General features: G+C 37.8%; 1 protein-coding gene across 11 annotated transcripts in view; it reads right to left on the reverse strand.

Moving 5' to 3' along the window:
- Positions 1 to 17,609, reverse strand: part of MLLT10 (MLLT10 histone lysine methyltransferase DOT1L cofactor) — a 243,144-nt gene that overhangs the window by 145,983 nt on the left and 79,552 nt on the right. The gene's annotated exons all lie outside the window — the stretch shown is intronic.

Below are 17,609 nucleotides of genomic sequence, written 5' to 3' on the forward strand. Positions count from 1 at the left end.
TGTCCATTTCACCTAGGTTTTCAAATTTCTTGGCATACAGTTCTTCGTAGTAATTTCTTACAATCCTTTGTATTTCTGTGGTATCTGTTGTAATCTCTCCTCTTTCATTTCGAATTGTGTTTATTTGGGTCTTCTCTCTTTTATTCTTGATGAGTCTGCTTAAAGGCTTGTCGATTTTGTTTATCTTTTCAAAGAACCAGCTCTTGGATTCATTGATCCTTAGAATTGTGCTTTTAGTCTCTATGTCATTTAATTCTGCTCTGATCTTGGTTATTTCCTTCCTTCTGCTTGCTCTGGGCTCTTTGTTGTTGTTTCTCGAGTTCTTGTAGACGTAGGGTTAGGTTGTTTGTTTGGAATGTTTCTAACTTTTTTAGGTGGGCCTGTATAGCAATCAACTTCCCTCTCAGGACTGCCTTGGCTGTGTCCCATAAATTTTGGGTTGTTGTGAGTTCATTTTCATTTGTTTCCAGAAACCTTTTGATTGCTTCCCTAATATCACTCTTGACCCATTCATTGTTTAATAGCATGCTATTTAATCTCCATGATTTTGAGTGTTTTGGATTTTTTTCCTTGAGTTGGTTTCTAGCTTCAGTCCCTTGTGGTCCAAGAAAATGCTTGGTATGATTTCAATTTTCTTGAAATTCTTGAGGCTTGTTTTGTGTCCTCTCATGTGGTCTATCTTTGAAAATGTTCCATGTACATTTGAAAAGAATGTATATTTAGCTTCTTTTGGATGGAGGGCTCTGTATATATCAGTAAAGTCCATTTCATCAAGGGTATTGTTCAATGCCACAGTATCTTGGTTGATATTTTGTTTAGAAGATCTGTCCATTTTTGATAGTGGGGTGTTAAAATCCCCCACAATAATTGTGTTGCTGTCCATATCTTTCTTGAAGTCCTCTAAGATTTTCTTTATGTATTTGGGTGCTCCTATGTTGGGTGCATATATATTTACAATATTTATGTCTTCTTGGTGGATTCTTCCCTTGAGTATTATGAAGTGACCTTCTGGGTCTCTCTTTATGGACTTTTTTTGGAAGTCTATTTTGTCTGATATGAGTATTGCTACCCTGGCTTTTTTTTCCTGTCCATTTGCTTGGAAGATTTGTTTCCAACCCTTCACGTTCAGCCTGTGCAGGTCTTTTAATCCTGAGGTGGGATTAATCTCTTTTAATCTCTTGTAGGCAGCATATATGTGGGTCATTTTTTCTTATCCATTCAGCTATTCTATGTCTTTTGATTGGAGCATTTAATCCATTTACGTTCAAGGTTATTATTGATAGGTACTTATTGTCTTCTATGTATGTGTGTTTCTCTTTCTCTTTTTCCTTCCCTTCCTTAAACCAGTCCCTTTAGCATCTCTTGCAGAGCTGGTTTGGTGGAGGTGTATTCTTTTAGACTTCTTTTATCTGGGAAGCTTCTTATTTGGCCTTCTATCTTGATTGAGAGCCTTGCTGGATAAAATAGCCTTGGTTGCAGGCCTCTGGTTCTCATTACCTAGAGTATTTCTTGCCATTCTCTTCTGGCTCGAAGTGTTTCCATCGAGAAGTCAGCTGTTAGCCTTATTGGGGCTCCCTTGTTCTCCCTTGCTGCCTTTAAGATTTTCTCTTTGCCTTGAAATTTTGCCATTTTAATTATGATGTGTCTTGAGGTGGGCCTCTTTGGGTTCCTCTTGATTGGGACTCTCTGTGTTTCCTGGATCTGTGTGACTTTTTCTCTCATCAAGTTAGAAAAGTTCTCCTTCAGTACTTTTTCAACTACGTTTTTGATCCCTTGCTCTTCTTCTTCTCCTTCTGGTATCCCTATTATACGGATATTATGTTTCATATTGTCTTGTATTTCTCTTAATCCCTCTTCATTCTTTCTGAGCCTCTTTTCCTTTTCTTGCTCTTTCTGGATGCTGTTTTCTACTTTGTCCTCCAGCTCGCTAATCCGATCTTCTGCTTCATCAATCCTGCTTTTCATTCCTTCTACTGTGTTCTTCAGTTCAGAAATTGTATTCTTCATTTCCTCTTGGCCCTTGTTGAGAGTTTCTATTTCCTTTTTCATGTTTATATAGTTTGCAGTGAGGTTGTTGTAGTTTCCCTCTAATTTCTGATAGCTCATTGTGAGTTCATTGAACTTCCTGATAATCATTGTTTTGAACTCACTATCTGATAGTTGAGTTGCCTCTATTTCATTTAGCATTTTTCCTGAGGCTTCCTCGTTTCCCTTCAGTTGGGGATTGTTTCTTTGTTTTCTCATTGTTCGTGGGTTTCTTCTTGTTAGTCTCTGTGTCTTAAATTGATCTGTTCTGGTTCCCTGTAATTATAAGTGTGAACTTCTGTGGTAGAATACTTGTGAGATTCAGCGGTGCAATCCCCTTCGTGTATCCTGGTGTTCACAGCTTCCCCCTACTCTTTTTTTGTGATCAGTTGGAGGAGTAAGGCGAAATGGTTTAATACAGCAAGACAGTGTACTATGATATTTACATTAGCAGCCAGTAGAGAAGAGATGGGTTGTCCTTTGGCTCCTTATAGTGTTAACCATGATCCTCCACCCCACTAGCCACGTCTTAGAAAGGATGGAAAGAAGGTAAGACTCTTATTGGGGACGAGAGGATTGTCAGTTGGATCTAGAAAGCTGTGAGGCTGTGGGAGGTCAGATTCTAAGGTAAGGTTGGATTAAAGATTAGTAAATAGGAGTAGTGTGTAAAAGAATAGAGACAACCCCCACAATAGTATAGTTCAGGAAATTGCAAAGTGGGCTGAGATCAGGTAGGGGTATTGAGTGGTATTTACAATTGTATGGACTAGGTCTTATTAACAGTAATAATAAAGTGACAGTCTTGTGGCAGAATCGATGTGATCTAGATAACAAGAATAAAGAGTATAGAACCTTGAGAGGTGTATTAATGGAACACAGATGAAGAATAGTAAATTATCAACACACTGTGACTGAGATACCGGGGGAACCTATCAAATGACAGTATAACCAGCCAAGCAAAGAAGATTATACAGAAAGAAAAAGAATACCAAAATACTATTAAAATAAAAAATGTCGGAAAAGTGAGAAAAAAGATAATACAAATTTAAAGTAACTTTCAAGATCAAAAGAAAAGGAAAAAAAGCAGAAGATGGAGTGCAAGAGAGATAAATTTGGAGTGGAAAGAATAATATAGGATGAATGGAAGAGAAACATAAGGGATTTACAGATATAAAAATAGTAAGAATTGAAAAATAAAATGTCACTTAAAACACAAGATAAAATCAATCAACCAACAACAGCCACAAAAACAAAACAAAACAAAACAAAACAAAAACCTCTTGTTGGTTTCTAACTGGCCAGACCAGTTTTTCTGATCTTGCTGTCTTCAGCTGGCTGAGGGACCTTTGAAATGCTTATCACTCTTCCCAGCCAAATCTCAGTAAGTCTCTCAGGTACCCTGGGCGCTCCAGAGCACACTCGCTCTCTGGAGCTCACTGCCACGTTCTTCCGGGGTCCGGGGTCCCTGCAGGGTTCCAGCTCTACGATCTCAGGAAGCACCCGCGACCTTCTGAGATTCACTGTGCCTTCCCTGGGAATCATAAAAGGGCGCGCCCGTCCACCAAATTTTTGAGTTTCGGGCTCTAGGAATGCCCTAAGCGCCGCGTCCCTTCCGGGTTCACCGCGCTACTGTCAGGATTCCCGAAGGGGCGCACGCCTCCAGTTCCGCACCACAGGCTCCGGAAACCTGAGAACGCCCACGCCCTTTCCTGGATCACACCTGCGCCCTTTTCTGGATTGGGGTTGCAATGACTGGGTTTTCAACCGATCCACACTCCCACCGGGGTAGGAGTGCGGACGCAGCTCCAGGCCGCCCCTGGTCGGGCTGGCTGGAAATTTTTGAGTCTTGGGCTCTAGGAACCCACCAAGCGCCGCGCCCCCTCTGGAAGAGCGTCAGGATTCCCGATGGGGCGCTTGCCTCCACAGTTCAGGACGGCAGGCTCCCAAAACCTGAAAACGCCCGCGCCCTTTCCTGGCTCTGGGTTTTCCACTGATCTGCACTCCCACCGGGCTAGGGGTGCGGGCGCTCTTCCAGGCCACCCCTGGTCGTGCTGGCTGGACGCCCCACTTCTCCCACGGCTCTGGGTGGGTGCTCACAGTCCCTGGGCGATTTTTTCCTAGTCCAACTGGCCTCCCTGTGCCTTCAAGCAACAAGTTCTCCCTTGGAGTTGCTCAACCCCCGTATTCGGGAGAGGGAGCAGCGACTCCCCTCTCCTGGGAGCCCTGAGGCAGACCCTGGAGCACCGGGCCTGGGGACTGCAAACCCCTGGTCCACGCTCCGATCCCGGGGTCCCTTTTGTCCTGAAGCAGTCTCCTTACCGTCTGGTTTTTCAATGATTACAGTAATTTTTGATGTCCTGCTTTCAAAAATGATTCGGTAACCTAGGCCACCCGCTCTGTTTCTCCACTGATCCTTGAGTTTCCCTCCTCTTCACATAACCTGAGAAACAAGCTGCCTAGAGTAAAGCCGCCATCTTTCTCCTATATATATATTTTTTATTATTGGTATTCAGTTACAGCTGTCCCTCCTTCTTCCCCATTGTTCCCCTGCTCCATCCCACCCCCACGGTCCATTCCCCCTCACTGTCCATGCCCATGAGTCCTTTATTCGTGTTCCTTGACTTGAGACTTCCCGTTCTTTCCCCTGTTACCCCTACAGACTCCCCTCTGGTCACTGTCAGTTTGTTTTTTATTTCCATGTCTCTGGTTATATTTTGCTCATTTGTTTGTTTTGTTGATTAGATTCCACTTATAGGTGAGAGCATATGGTATTTGTCTTTCACTATCTGGCTTATTTCACTTAGCATAATGTAGTTCCATCCATGCTGTCCAGAAAGGTTAAGAGTTCCTTCTTTCTTTCTCTGCATAATATTCCATTGCATAAATGTACCACAGTTTTTTGATCCACTCATTTACTGATGGGCATTCAAGCTGTTTCCAGCACTTGGCTATTGTAAATAATGCCACTATGAACACTGGGGTGCATAGGTTCTTTTGAATTGGTGATTCAGGATTTTTACAGTATACCCCCAGCAGTGGGATCACTAGATCAAAAGGCAGTTCCATCTTTAGTTTAGTTTTTATTTTACAAGAAATGCTTTTTTTTTTAAGATTTTATTTATTTATTTTTAGAGAGGGAAGGGAGGGAGGGAGGGAAGGAAGGAGGGAGGGGAGAGAGAGAGAGAGAGAGAGAGAGAGAGAGAGAGAGAGAGAGAGAGAGAGAGAGAGAGAGAAACATCCATGTGTGGTTTCTGGGGGCCGTGGCCTGCAACCCAGTCATGTGCCCTCACTGGGAATTGAACCTACGATACTTTGGTTTGCAGCCTGCGCTCAATCCACTGAGCTACGCCAGCCAGGGGTTTAGTTTTTTCTTTGTTTTTGTTTTTTTTTAAGATTTTATTTATTTTTAGAGAGAGGGTAAGGGAGAAAGAAAGGGAGAAAAACATCAACGTGTGGTTGCCTCTCGTGCACCCCCTACTGGGGACCTGGCCCGCAATCCAGGCATGTGCCCTGACTGGGAATTCAGCAGGTGACCCTTTGGTTCATAGGCCGGCACTCAATCCACTGAGCCACACCAGCCAGCGCCCATCTTTAGTTTTTTGAGGAAATTCTGTACTGTTTTCCACAGTGACTGTACCAGTCTGCATTCCCACCAACAGTGTACTAAGGTTCCCTTTTCTTCACAATCTCTCCAGCACTTGTTGTTTGTTGATTTATTAACGACGGCCACTCCAACTGGTGAGAAGTGGTATCTCATCGTGGCTTTAATTCACAACTCTCTAATGGCTGGTGATGTTGAGCATTTTTTTCATGTGTCCATGGGCTCTCTGTATGTCTTCCTTGGAGAAGTGTCTGTTTAGGTCCTTTGCCCATTTTTTAATTGGATCATTTGTCCTCCTGGTGTGGAACTGTGTGAGTTCTTTATACATTTTGAAGAGCAAACCTTTGTCCAAGGTATCACTGGCAAACATGTTTTCCCATATGGTTGGTTCCCTTTCCATTTTGTTGGTGTTTTCTTTAGTCATGCAGTTAATATTTGACAAAGGGGGCAGGAACATAAAATGGAGTAAAAATAGCCTCTTTGATAAATAGTGTTGGGAGATCTGGACAAGTACATGCAAAAAAAAAAATGAAACTAGACCACTAACTTATACCATACACCAAAATAAACTTAAGATGGATAAAAGACTTAAATATAAGTCATGACACCATATAAATTCTAGAAGAAAATATAGGCAGGAAAAGTGCAGATATCTCACCCAGCAATATTTTTACCAATACATCCCCTAGGACAAGGGATATAAAGGAAAGAATAAACAAATGGGACTATGTCAAACTAAAAAGCTTCTTTTTGGCTAAAGAAAACCAACAATCTTTGTATTTTTAAAAAATCATTTAAAGGTAACATATGCCACATTATGTTTCATAACAAAATGCACATGTCAGTGAAATAAGGAATTGATACAGGAAAACATAAGAGGTCAAAAAATTTTTAAAAATCTGATGACAAGTGGTACAAAAACTGACTATTACATAGTTAATGGCATGTTGAAAACTTAACATAAGAGGGTTATACAGTGAATTCTCTGCAACTTAACAATATACTTTGCAGATATTCTAGAAAATTACCTTTCCTATCATGTACAAAATTTCCTTTTATTTCTTCCTAAATCTCATAATTTTCCAATAACACAAAATTATTTTTATTCTCGGAACTGCCTACCACCTACCATTTGAATCTACTACCCTATTTTAGTTTACCTTCTCTGTTTGAAATTATTACTTGATACTTTTTTCCACAGGTCAAATTATTAGTTACTCTGCAAGGACCTTATAATCTCTTCATGTACCTAATTCAATTCCTTAGGCAAAAATAATCCCTCCTTTCATTATATTCCATAACACTTCATTTATATTTATTATTTGTAATACACATTGTCCTTTTCATACATTGTAACTATTATTTAATTGACTAATTGGGTGTCACATTGAGAAAACCCTGTAATTTTTTTGCATCTCTGAATTCCTAGTGTTTAGCACAATGCTTGGTACAAAGCAGGTCAACAGTAAGTGTCCACTACCTTAATAAATGTCCTCCGAATTATTCTTTATGACCATCCATTAAGGATTAATGTTTTCCCAAACTTAATGATCCATATTCCAATTTTTCCTATCATTTCAGAATTAACACGCAAGCTATTAACCTAAACATTTATGAAGACAGAATATCAACCTTTTAAGGTTAACTATATGAAACAAATCAACAACCATAAAAAATACAAGAAACATATACAGCAACCACATACAAGGAAAACACCAAAGAGAAAAGAAAAAACTTGATAAATGGAGAGATACACCATGTTTCTGAAACAAAAGATTCAATATGATTAAAAGATAAATTCTTTGAAGAGATTAGCTAAAGAACATATATGCCTGTGGTGATGGCCTGGGGGTTCAGAGGGAGCAGGGCCTTTGTGGTGGTGGACAAAGAGGGAAAAAGTAGGGGCAACTATAACAGCATAAACAGTAAAAAATAAAGAAAAAAGATTAATTCTTCCCCAACATAATATTTTGTTGTGATGCAAATATAATAAAAATTATAGTTTGTTAATCCTGTTCATCTGGAGAAAGACATGACAATGTCACTTCTATCATATGCTAAGATGTGTATGTACAAAGCCATAATAATTTAAAATAGTGTGCTACTAGGATAATAGACACATCATTGGAACACGAAAAATGTGAAGAATACCCAAGAATTCAATAATGATTCAAATGATAACTCACTGTGAAAAACATAGATTATTTAATAATAATATTGAAAAACCTGCCCAACTATGTGCGAAGGAAAAAGTTCAATATATACCACACTATATTCTTAAATTAAATGAATAAAAGATTTAAGTCAAAGTAGTTCATTCTTCCCTCTACCAACCCTCCCTTACCTCTTGAATATTTCAGTTTTCTTAAAGTCATGAGGTTGCGGCCAAACATGATAGCATCCACTCTGGGAAGGAGAGGGCAGTCCCACACTATCAGAGACACACACAGTAGGGCTGGCTCCCATGAGAGGGTTGGGGATTGAGAGTCAGTGTTAAGAATGAGGTGTCAGAACCTGAAAAAGGTGAGGAAACCAACCATGGAGGAGTATGGGGAGGAGTGGTGGTAACAGAGGCAGCTATACAGGGACGCAACTGCAATCCATGGTGAGATGTGGAGCCTGAATGAAGTAAGAATGAGCTTTGCATTAAAGGATGGCACCAGTAAAAGATTTGTTAATATAAGAGAATTGATCAAATAAGTAAGTACCCTGAGGATGAATGGGAGTCAAGTGACAAATAGGAAATGAAAACATTAGATTTTTTCCTAATATTTTTAATATTGTATAGATTTGGAAAAGCTACTAAAATTTTATGCTTCTCTCTATGTAGAATCGATTGATACAGGAATAAAAACAGATGTATGAGCATGTATATAACTATATATCGAAGCAGAAGAATCAATGTGACCTCACGGTCTTCAATATATGAGGATAAGTATAGAAAAAATACAGATGTGAATGTATGTGTATCTGTGTATCTATATACATATACAACACATCTATTTCCTAGCTATCCCCATTAAAAGGGCCTAAGAGAAGCAACACCCCAATAACAATGAGCATACTAGTGTCACTTTGGATTTTAAATACCATTCTCACCTAAAACAAGAAATGGTGATTCTAGGGCTAGGGCAGCAATCATACAAGATAAGCCAGTAAGCCAGTAATATACTACTGTGTCAGAAGTAAAGAACAACAAGTATAAAGGACACATGGACAAAGACTAGGGGGTGTGGAAATGAGAGGGAGGTGGGGAGGACTGGGGGGTTGCTCGGATGAGAGTAAACGATAGAAAACTGTACTTGAACAACAATTAAAATAAAAAGAAACTTTGCATGTGAAAAAAAAGAAAGAACACTAGGTTCAAAGTTTAAAAATAAATAAATAAATAAAAGTTCTCCATAAAAAAAAAAAAAAAAAGAAGTAAAGAACAGTTAACAGAATGGAAGAAACATGGCAAAAGACACAGAAGTCAGGCTGAAGTGGTCCCACAAGCCAAACCTGAGATAATATGAGCATCAAAATAAACATCAGCAATGAAAAATGACCCATTAAAATAAGCTACTAATACATAGTATGTATCAATCCATACTAACATAAATAACTGGAGAGAGGCCCTGATTGGTGTGGTACAGTTTGTTGGGCATCATCCCACAAAGTGAAAGGTTGCTAGTTCAGTTCCCAGTCAGGGCACATGCTTAGGTTGCAGGTTCAGTCCCTGGTCGGGATATATACAAGAGGCAAACCAATCAATGTTTCTCTCATGTCAATGTTTCTCCCCCTCTCTTTTTCTCCCTCCTGTCCCATCTCTCTAAAAAATAAATAAAATTTTAAATAAAAATAAAACACAGTAAAATAAAATAAATAACTGCAGGCTGGAAAAAGCTTTTTCTGAACATGGAATGCCAACTCATGAATATAAAAAATGTTGGAATTAGAAAAGCACCATTTGCCACTGATCACAGCAATAAATTAATTAAGCCAAGGAACAATAATGGTTGCTAGAATTAGTGGGTAAAAGGCATAAGGAACAAGGTATTTACATACAAAGTATTTCCCCACAAAAATGCTTACTGATTATTAAGGGAAAAAAGATTAACTTCCCAGTGGAGAACCTTGCAGGCACAACCTTAACCAAGTGATCGAGGTAACATGACTACTAATGGAAAAAACTGAAATCATGTATCAACTCCTAAGATGTAATGAAAAGAACTCGGCATCACTTCTGTGATATTCCTGCCAAAAACACATAATCTGAATTAAATAATGAGGAAACATCAAAAAAATATCCAAACAAGGGACATTCTATTAAAATATCTGGCCTGTAATCTTCAGAACTATCAACTTTATAAAAGCCAGAGAAAAACTGAGTTACTATTTTGAGATTAAAGCAGACTTAAGAGAGACAAAATGCATTCTGCACTCTTTTGGCTATGAAAACCATCACTGAAAAAATTGGAGAAATTAGGAAAATAATAATGAGGTCTATGGACTACACAGAAATAACACAAAAATGTATATTTCTTGATTTTTATGGACATGTTCTCATCATGTGGTAAAAAGTCCTTCTTTATAGGAAATACTACAGCATTCAGGGCTGTCAGTATTACATTGATAAATTCCTCTTTGCATGTACTGTTTTGTATTTTTTTAATTTTACTTAATTATTTTTAGAGAGGGAAAAAGAGAGGGAGAGAAACATAACTGTGTGGTTGCCTCTCAAGTGCCCCCTACTGGGGACCCGAACTGCAATGCAGGCATGTGCTCTGATTGGGAATCAAACCAGCGCCCATTTGGTTCACAGTCTGGCACTCAATCGATTGAGCCACATCAACCAGGGCTCATTTATTGTTAATGCAACCTTTACAGAAGTTTGAAATTATTTCAAAATTAAAAGGAAAAACAAGTATTTTAAAAATGAACTTTGACAGACTTCTGGCCAAGATGAAAGCATATGTAGATATACTTTGCCTCCTTGCATAACCAAAATAAGGATAACAGCAAATTAAAAAACAAAAAATAACCAGAACTGCCAAAAAATTGAATTGTATGGAAGTCCAACAACCAAGGAGTTAAAGAAGACACATTCATCCAGACTGGTGAGGGGGCAGAGAGGATACCCTGCAAGGAGGTGACTGGAGGACCAGGTAGTCCCACATTTGCATGCAGATAAACTAGGAGGAACAACTGGGGAGCAAGACAGACCGCCCAACCCAAAGTACCAGCAGAGAAAAAGAAAGCCACAAAAACTGACTGTAAACACCTGAGGTGGTTGCAGCAGCAGGAGAGGCTCCCAGTAACACAGGACAGTTTGTTGGAGAGACCCACAGGGTCCTAGAACATACACAAGCTCACACACCAAAGGATTCAACACCAGAAGGGCCCAATTTGCTTGTGAGTAGCAGGGAAAGGGAATGAAAGCTGGCGGAGAGCTGAACAAGCAGCACTGTTCCCTCACAGACCCCTCGCCATACAGCACCACAACGCAGCAAAGTGGGTTGCCCTGCCCTGGCAAACACCTAAGGCTCCATCCTTTAAAATGTAACAGGAATGCTAAGACAAAGAATACAGCCTAAATGAAAGAACAAATCAAAGCTCCAAAAATAGAACTAAGCGATGAAGAGATAGCCAACCTATCAGATGCAGAGTTCAAACACTGGTAATCTGGATGCTCACAGAAATGGTTCAGTATGGTTGCAATATAGAGGAAAAAGTGAAGGCTATGCAAAGTGAAATAAAGAAAAATATACAGGGAACCAGCAGTGAAGGGAAGGGAACTAGGACTCAAATCAACCATCTGGCATAAAAGGAAAAATAAATATTCAAGCAGAACAGAATGAAGAAACAAGAATTCAAAGAAATGAGGAGACACTTAGGAACCTCCAGGACAACTTGAAACATTTCAACATTTGAATCACAGGAGTGCCAGAAAAAGAAGAGCAAGGGCAAGAAACTGAAAACTTCTTGGAAAAAATAATGAAGAACTTCCCCAATCCGACAAAGAAAATAGACTTTCAAGAAGTACAGGAAGCTCAGAGAGTCCCAAAGAAGTTGGACCCAAGGAAGCACACACCAAGGCACATCATAATGACCTTACCCAAGACTAAAGATAAGGAGAGAATCTTAAAAGTAGCACGAGGAAAAGAGACAGTTACCTAACAAAAGACTTCCCATTAGATTATCAGCTGATTTCTCAAAAGAAACCTTGCAGGCAAGAAGGGGCTGGAAAGAAGTATTTGAAATCATGAAAGGCAAGGACCTACATCCAAGATTACTCTATCCAGCAAAGCTTTCATTTAGAATGGAAGGCCAGAAAAAGTGCTTCCCAGACAAGGTAAAGCTAAAGGAGTTCATCATCACCAAGCCCTTATTATAAGAAATGTTGAAGGGACTTATCTAAGAAAAAGAAGATGACCAAAACTATGAACAGTAAAATGACAACAAATTCACAACAATCAATAACTGAACCTAAAAACAACAACAACAAAAACCTAAGCAAACAACTGGAACAGAATCACAGAAATGGAGATCTCATGGAGGGTTATCAGAAGGGAAGGGAAGCGGCAAGAATAGGGGGAAAGGTACAGGGAATAAGAAGCATAAATGGTAGGTGCAAAATAGACAGGGGGAGGTTAAGAACAGTATAGGAAATGGAGACCCCAAGGAATTTACATGTATGACCCATGGATATGAACTAAGGGGGGGAATGCTGGTGGTAAAAAGGTGCAGGGCAGAGGGGAATTAATGGGAAGAAAAAAATGGGACAACTATAATAGCATAATCAAGAAAATTTACTTAAAAAATTTTTAAATATGAACTTTGAAAGCACAAAAATTATTTATACATTTAGTGTTAAGAAAGATTTTCTTTGCATAGTATAAAAAGCAGAAACAGCCCTGGCTGGTGTGGCTCAGCAGACTGAGCACCAGCCTGCGAACCAAAGGGTCACCGGTTCAATTCTGGGTCAATTCAATCCACATGCTGGATTGCAGGCCAGGTCCCCAGTTGGGGGCACGCAAGAGGCAAACACCCACTGATGTTTCTCTCTCTCCCTTCCCCTCTCTCTGAAAATAAATAAGCAAGTAAGTAAATAAATAAATAAACAAATGGGGGGGGGTAGGCTGGGATGGGAGCAAAAGACAGAAAATTGTACTTTAAGAATAATTAAAATTTAAATAAATAAATAGAAACAAAAGCAGAAACAATAAAGAATGTGTAAATTATATAAAATTTAAATTTCTGAACAAAAAAATTAACCTGCTATAATACAACAGTAAAAACATGAAGATATCATGAAAGATCAAACTCAAATGTTAAATTATGATCAAAGCATACAAAGCAAGTATGTAAGACAAAATAATAACATCCCTAATATAAAAACACTTCAAAAGAATAAATAGGAACATTACAATGTTAAAAGAAAAAAAGCTATTCAAGGTCAATTAACAAACATTAATAACCTTTAAAGATATCTTTAAAATACTTAATATTTCCAGTACTCAAAGAAAATTCAAACATCCTAATAGTTTCACTATAAAGAATGACAAACACTGTTTTAATAGTAATATACAGTGGTTAAACTGTATAAGGAGATATGCTGAACAATAAGAAAAGTTAAGTGCAATCTCACACTTAACTAATGTAGTATAAGTTAGAAACTGCATTCTAGAGGGCAATTTCACACAATACAGTCATTTAAGTTTCTGAAATGTGCACATCCTTTCACACAGAGATCCTGTTGGTACATACATGCCAAACATCAAATGAGGTGCTTCAATAATAAAGGGTTCCTTAATTAAGTTAGTTTATCAAAACTAATAATACTCTGTATTACATGCTAACTATCCACGAAAAATGACAAAAATATATCTTATTGATGTAAAAAGATGTCCAGGTTAATAATTTTCAAAAACAGACAAAATAATATAACCAATATAACACAAATTTTTACAAAGTATATATAGTATATGTAAAAATGCACACAAAAACCTAAAAGGATCTGAACAAGGAGATTTGGGATGATTTTTGTCTGTCTTTTTCTATTTTTTTTTCTGTATTTTCAAAATTTTAAATATTACTGAATTTATTAGGACAACACCAGTTAATAAAATTATGTAGGTTTCAAGTATATAATTCTATAATACATCATCTGTATATTGCATTATACACCCACCACCCAAAGTCAAGTCTCCTTCACTACTATATATTTGGCCCCCTTTACCCTTTTCTAACTTCGCCGCAAACTCCTTTCCCTTTGGTAGCCACCATATTGTTTCTGTGCCTATGAGTTTTGTTTGTTTTTCTTGTTTGTTCATTTCTTTCAGTTCTATATCCCACATATGAGTGAAATCACATGACTGTCTTTTTTCACATGATTTATTTTGCTTGGCACGATATTCTCCATGTCCATTCATGATGTCACAAATTACAGTATTTTATTTTTTCTTATGACTGAGTAGTAGTCCATTGTATATATGTATATACTGTATCTTCTTTCTACAATCATCTAACAAAGGGCAGTTTGGTTTTTTCTATGTCTGGGCCACCATGAATAATGCAGCAATGAACATAGGGATACATATTTTTAAGAATAAATGTTTTCAAAATTTTGAGGCACATACCCAAAAGAGGGACTGCTGGATCTTATAATCTTAACTTTTAAGGCATTTCGATACTGTTTTCCATTGTGGTTGTATTAGTTTACATTCCCACCAGGAGTGAATGAGAGTTCCACAACCTCTCTAACAATATTTGTCTTGTTGGTAACAGCCATTCTAACAGATGTGATGCAATATCTCATTGTGGTTTTGATGTGCATCTCCCTAATAACTAGAAGTTTGGCATCTTTTCATATATCTCTTGGCCATTTGTATGTCTTCTTTGGAAAAGTGTCTCTTCAGGCCTTCTGCCCATTTTTCATTTTATTATTTTTTGAAGGTTTTGTTTATTTTTAGAGAGAGCACAAGAGAGAAACATTAATGTGCAGTTGCCTCTCACGCGCCCTCTACTGGGAATCTGGCCGCCACCCCAGACTTGTGCCCTGACTGGGAGTCGAACAAGCACTAAATTCCCTGAGCCACAGCAGCCAGGGTATTTTTTAATTGGACTGTTGGTTTTAGTTGTTGAGTTGTATGAGTTCTTTATATATTTCAGATATTAACCCCTTATGGAAAGTGTTGTTTGTAAATATCTTCTCCCATTTGGTGAGATGACTTTTTATTTTGCTGATAGTTCCATTTGCTGTGCAGAAGCTTTTTAGTTTGCAATAATCCCACTCACTTATTTTTGCTTTTACATCGTTGCCTGTGAGGTCAAATTTGTAAAATCCTGTAAGACCAATGTTCGTAAGTTTGTTAATTATGCTCCCCTCTGTGTATTTTATTGTTTCAGGTCTTATATTTAGGTCTTTGATTCATTTTGAGTTAAATTTTGTGTGTTGTGACAAACAGCAGTCTAGTTTTATTATTCTGCATGTGGATTTCCAATTTTCCCAGCACCATTTATTGAAGAGGCTGTCTTTTCTCCATTGTATAATTTTGGCTCCTTTGTCGAAAATTATTTGCCCACATATATGTGGGTTTACTTCCGGGTTCTCTACTCTGTTCCATTGATGTGTGTCTTGTTTCCTGCCAAAACTATGCTGTTTTGAGTATTTTCACTTTGTAGTATAATTTGAAGTCAGACAGTGTGATAACTCTGGCTTTGTTCTTTTTTCTCAGGATTGCTTTGGTCATATGGGGTTTTTCATGGTTCCCAATAAATCATGTTGTATTTCTTTTTAAAATGTCACTGATATTTTGATGGGGATTGCATTAAATCTGTATATTGCTTTGAATAATATGGCCATTTAATTTGCATTGATTCTTCTAATCTATGAACACGGAATACAGTGTTACCTCTGTAGTCGTCATTAATTTGTTCCAGAACTCGTGACAATGCCAAAAGTGATGAGTACAAAATTGTCTGCAAGCTACCGTGAGACTGACAGTTCAAACTCTGTTTCATCACAAGGGAGGGGTGCCGAGCGGTGAGTAAGCGCCAAGTGCTGGAACATTTTTTTCTTGTCAAAATGTGGCAAGTACAGGGTTTGACAATTTCTAAAGCCAATGAGTATTGAGGTGTGACCTTTCTTTTTTGTTGTATCTTCTTCAATTTCTTTTCATAGTATCTTATAATTTCCAGTGGTTATTTTATTCTTTTGGTGGCAAATGCAAAAGGAATTTTTGTTAGTACATGGGAACACAATGTATTTTTCTGCATTGATTTTGTATCCTGCAACTTTATTGTATTTGTTTATTGTTTCTAATAGTTCCTTGGTGGAGTCCTTAGGGCTTCCTATGTAAAGAATCATGTCAGCCTGGCTGGCGTAGCTCAGTGGACTGAGCGCAGGCTGCAAACCAAAGCATCACAGGTTCGATTCCCAGTCAGGGCACATGCCTGGGTTGCAGGCCATGACCCCCAGCTACCGCACACTGATGTTTCTTTCTCTCCCTCCCTCCCTCCCTCCCTCCCTCCCTCTCTCTCTCTCTCTCTCTCTCTCTCTCTCTTTCCCTCCCTCCCTCCCCTCCCTCTCTAAAAAATAAAAATAAATAAAATCTTAAAAAAAAAAAAAGAGTATTCCCCTGGGGGAAATCTTAAAAAAAATCATGTCAACTACAGAAAGTGAAAATTTTACTTCTCCATTCCCAATTTGGATGCCTTTTATTCCCTTCATTTGTCTAATTGCTAATTGTTCTGGCTAGATTTCTAATACTATGTTGGATAACAGTGGCAAGTGTGGGCATCCTTGTCTTGTTCAGGATCTTGGAGTTTTTCTGAAACTCAAAGTTTTTCAACATTGAGTATGGTGTTAGCGGAGGGTCTGTCATATATGGCCTTTACTATGTTCAGGTACTTTACTTTTATCCCCATATTATTGAGTGCTTTAGTCATTACTGAATGTTATATCTTATCAAATGTTTTTTCTTCATCTATTGATAAGATCATATAATTTTTACACTTTAATGTGGTGTGTACACTGATCAATTTATACATACTGAACCATCCTTGAGCCCCTGGAATCAACCCCACTTGATTGTAATTTATTATCTTAATGTATTTTAATTTCATACAATATACTTTTTGAAGCTTCCAAAACATTCATTCCCTTTTACACAGGGATTGTTATGTACATGACAAACAGCAAATAATGCACTTCAATGAAAAGGGGTTCTTTAATTAAATCACAGTTCATCAAAACTAACAATACTCTATATTACATGCTAACTATCCACTAAAAATGATGGCAAAAAAATAAATTTCTTGACACAAAAAGATATTCAGGTTAATAATTTTCAAAAACACACAAAACAGTATAATCAATATAATCCACATTTTTTACAAGTATATTGTATGTATATATATAAAAATACACACACCAAAAAGTAGCAGGATCTGAATAAGAAAATTTTGGATGATTTCTGTCTTGTATTTTTCTATTTACTTTTCCATATTTTCATTTTTAATATTAATAATCTGTATTATGAATGTTTAATACAAAAGTATCTGAAACCTTAGAATTTACTGCAATGGTATTTTCTCCCATAGATGGAGTAAATCAACAGGTATCTCCAATAAATGGTAACACTAAAAGACACACTGGGTAATAGAAAAATCTGCTAACATGCAAAAGAAATGGAAAAAAAATATATGAAATAAAAATATATATAGGGGAGAAAGCAAACATGAACTAAGGTTTTAGAAAAGCTTATAACAAATATCCTGCCATGGTGGCAGAAAACAATTTTGAGGAGTGGAAAGGAGAAATATTCTACAACAGAATTATTTTTAAGAAAGGATGTATGAGCCCTGGCTGGGTGGTTCAGTTGGCTGGAGCATCATACACCAGAAAGTTTGCAGGTTCAATTCCCAGTCAGGGCACATACCCAGGTTTCAAGTTCAATCCCCAGTGAGGGTACATAGAGAAGTCAACCTACTGATGCTT

The sequence above is a fragment of the Phyllostomus hastatus genome, unplaced genomic scaffold (genome assembly GCF_019186645.2).
Source record: "Phyllostomus hastatus isolate PE091 unplaced genomic scaffold, TTU_PhHast_1.1 phas_scaffold_1674, whole genome shotgun sequence".
Taxonomy (NCBI): domain Eukaryota; kingdom Metazoa; phylum Chordata; class Mammalia; order Chiroptera; family Phyllostomidae; genus Phyllostomus; species Phyllostomus hastatus.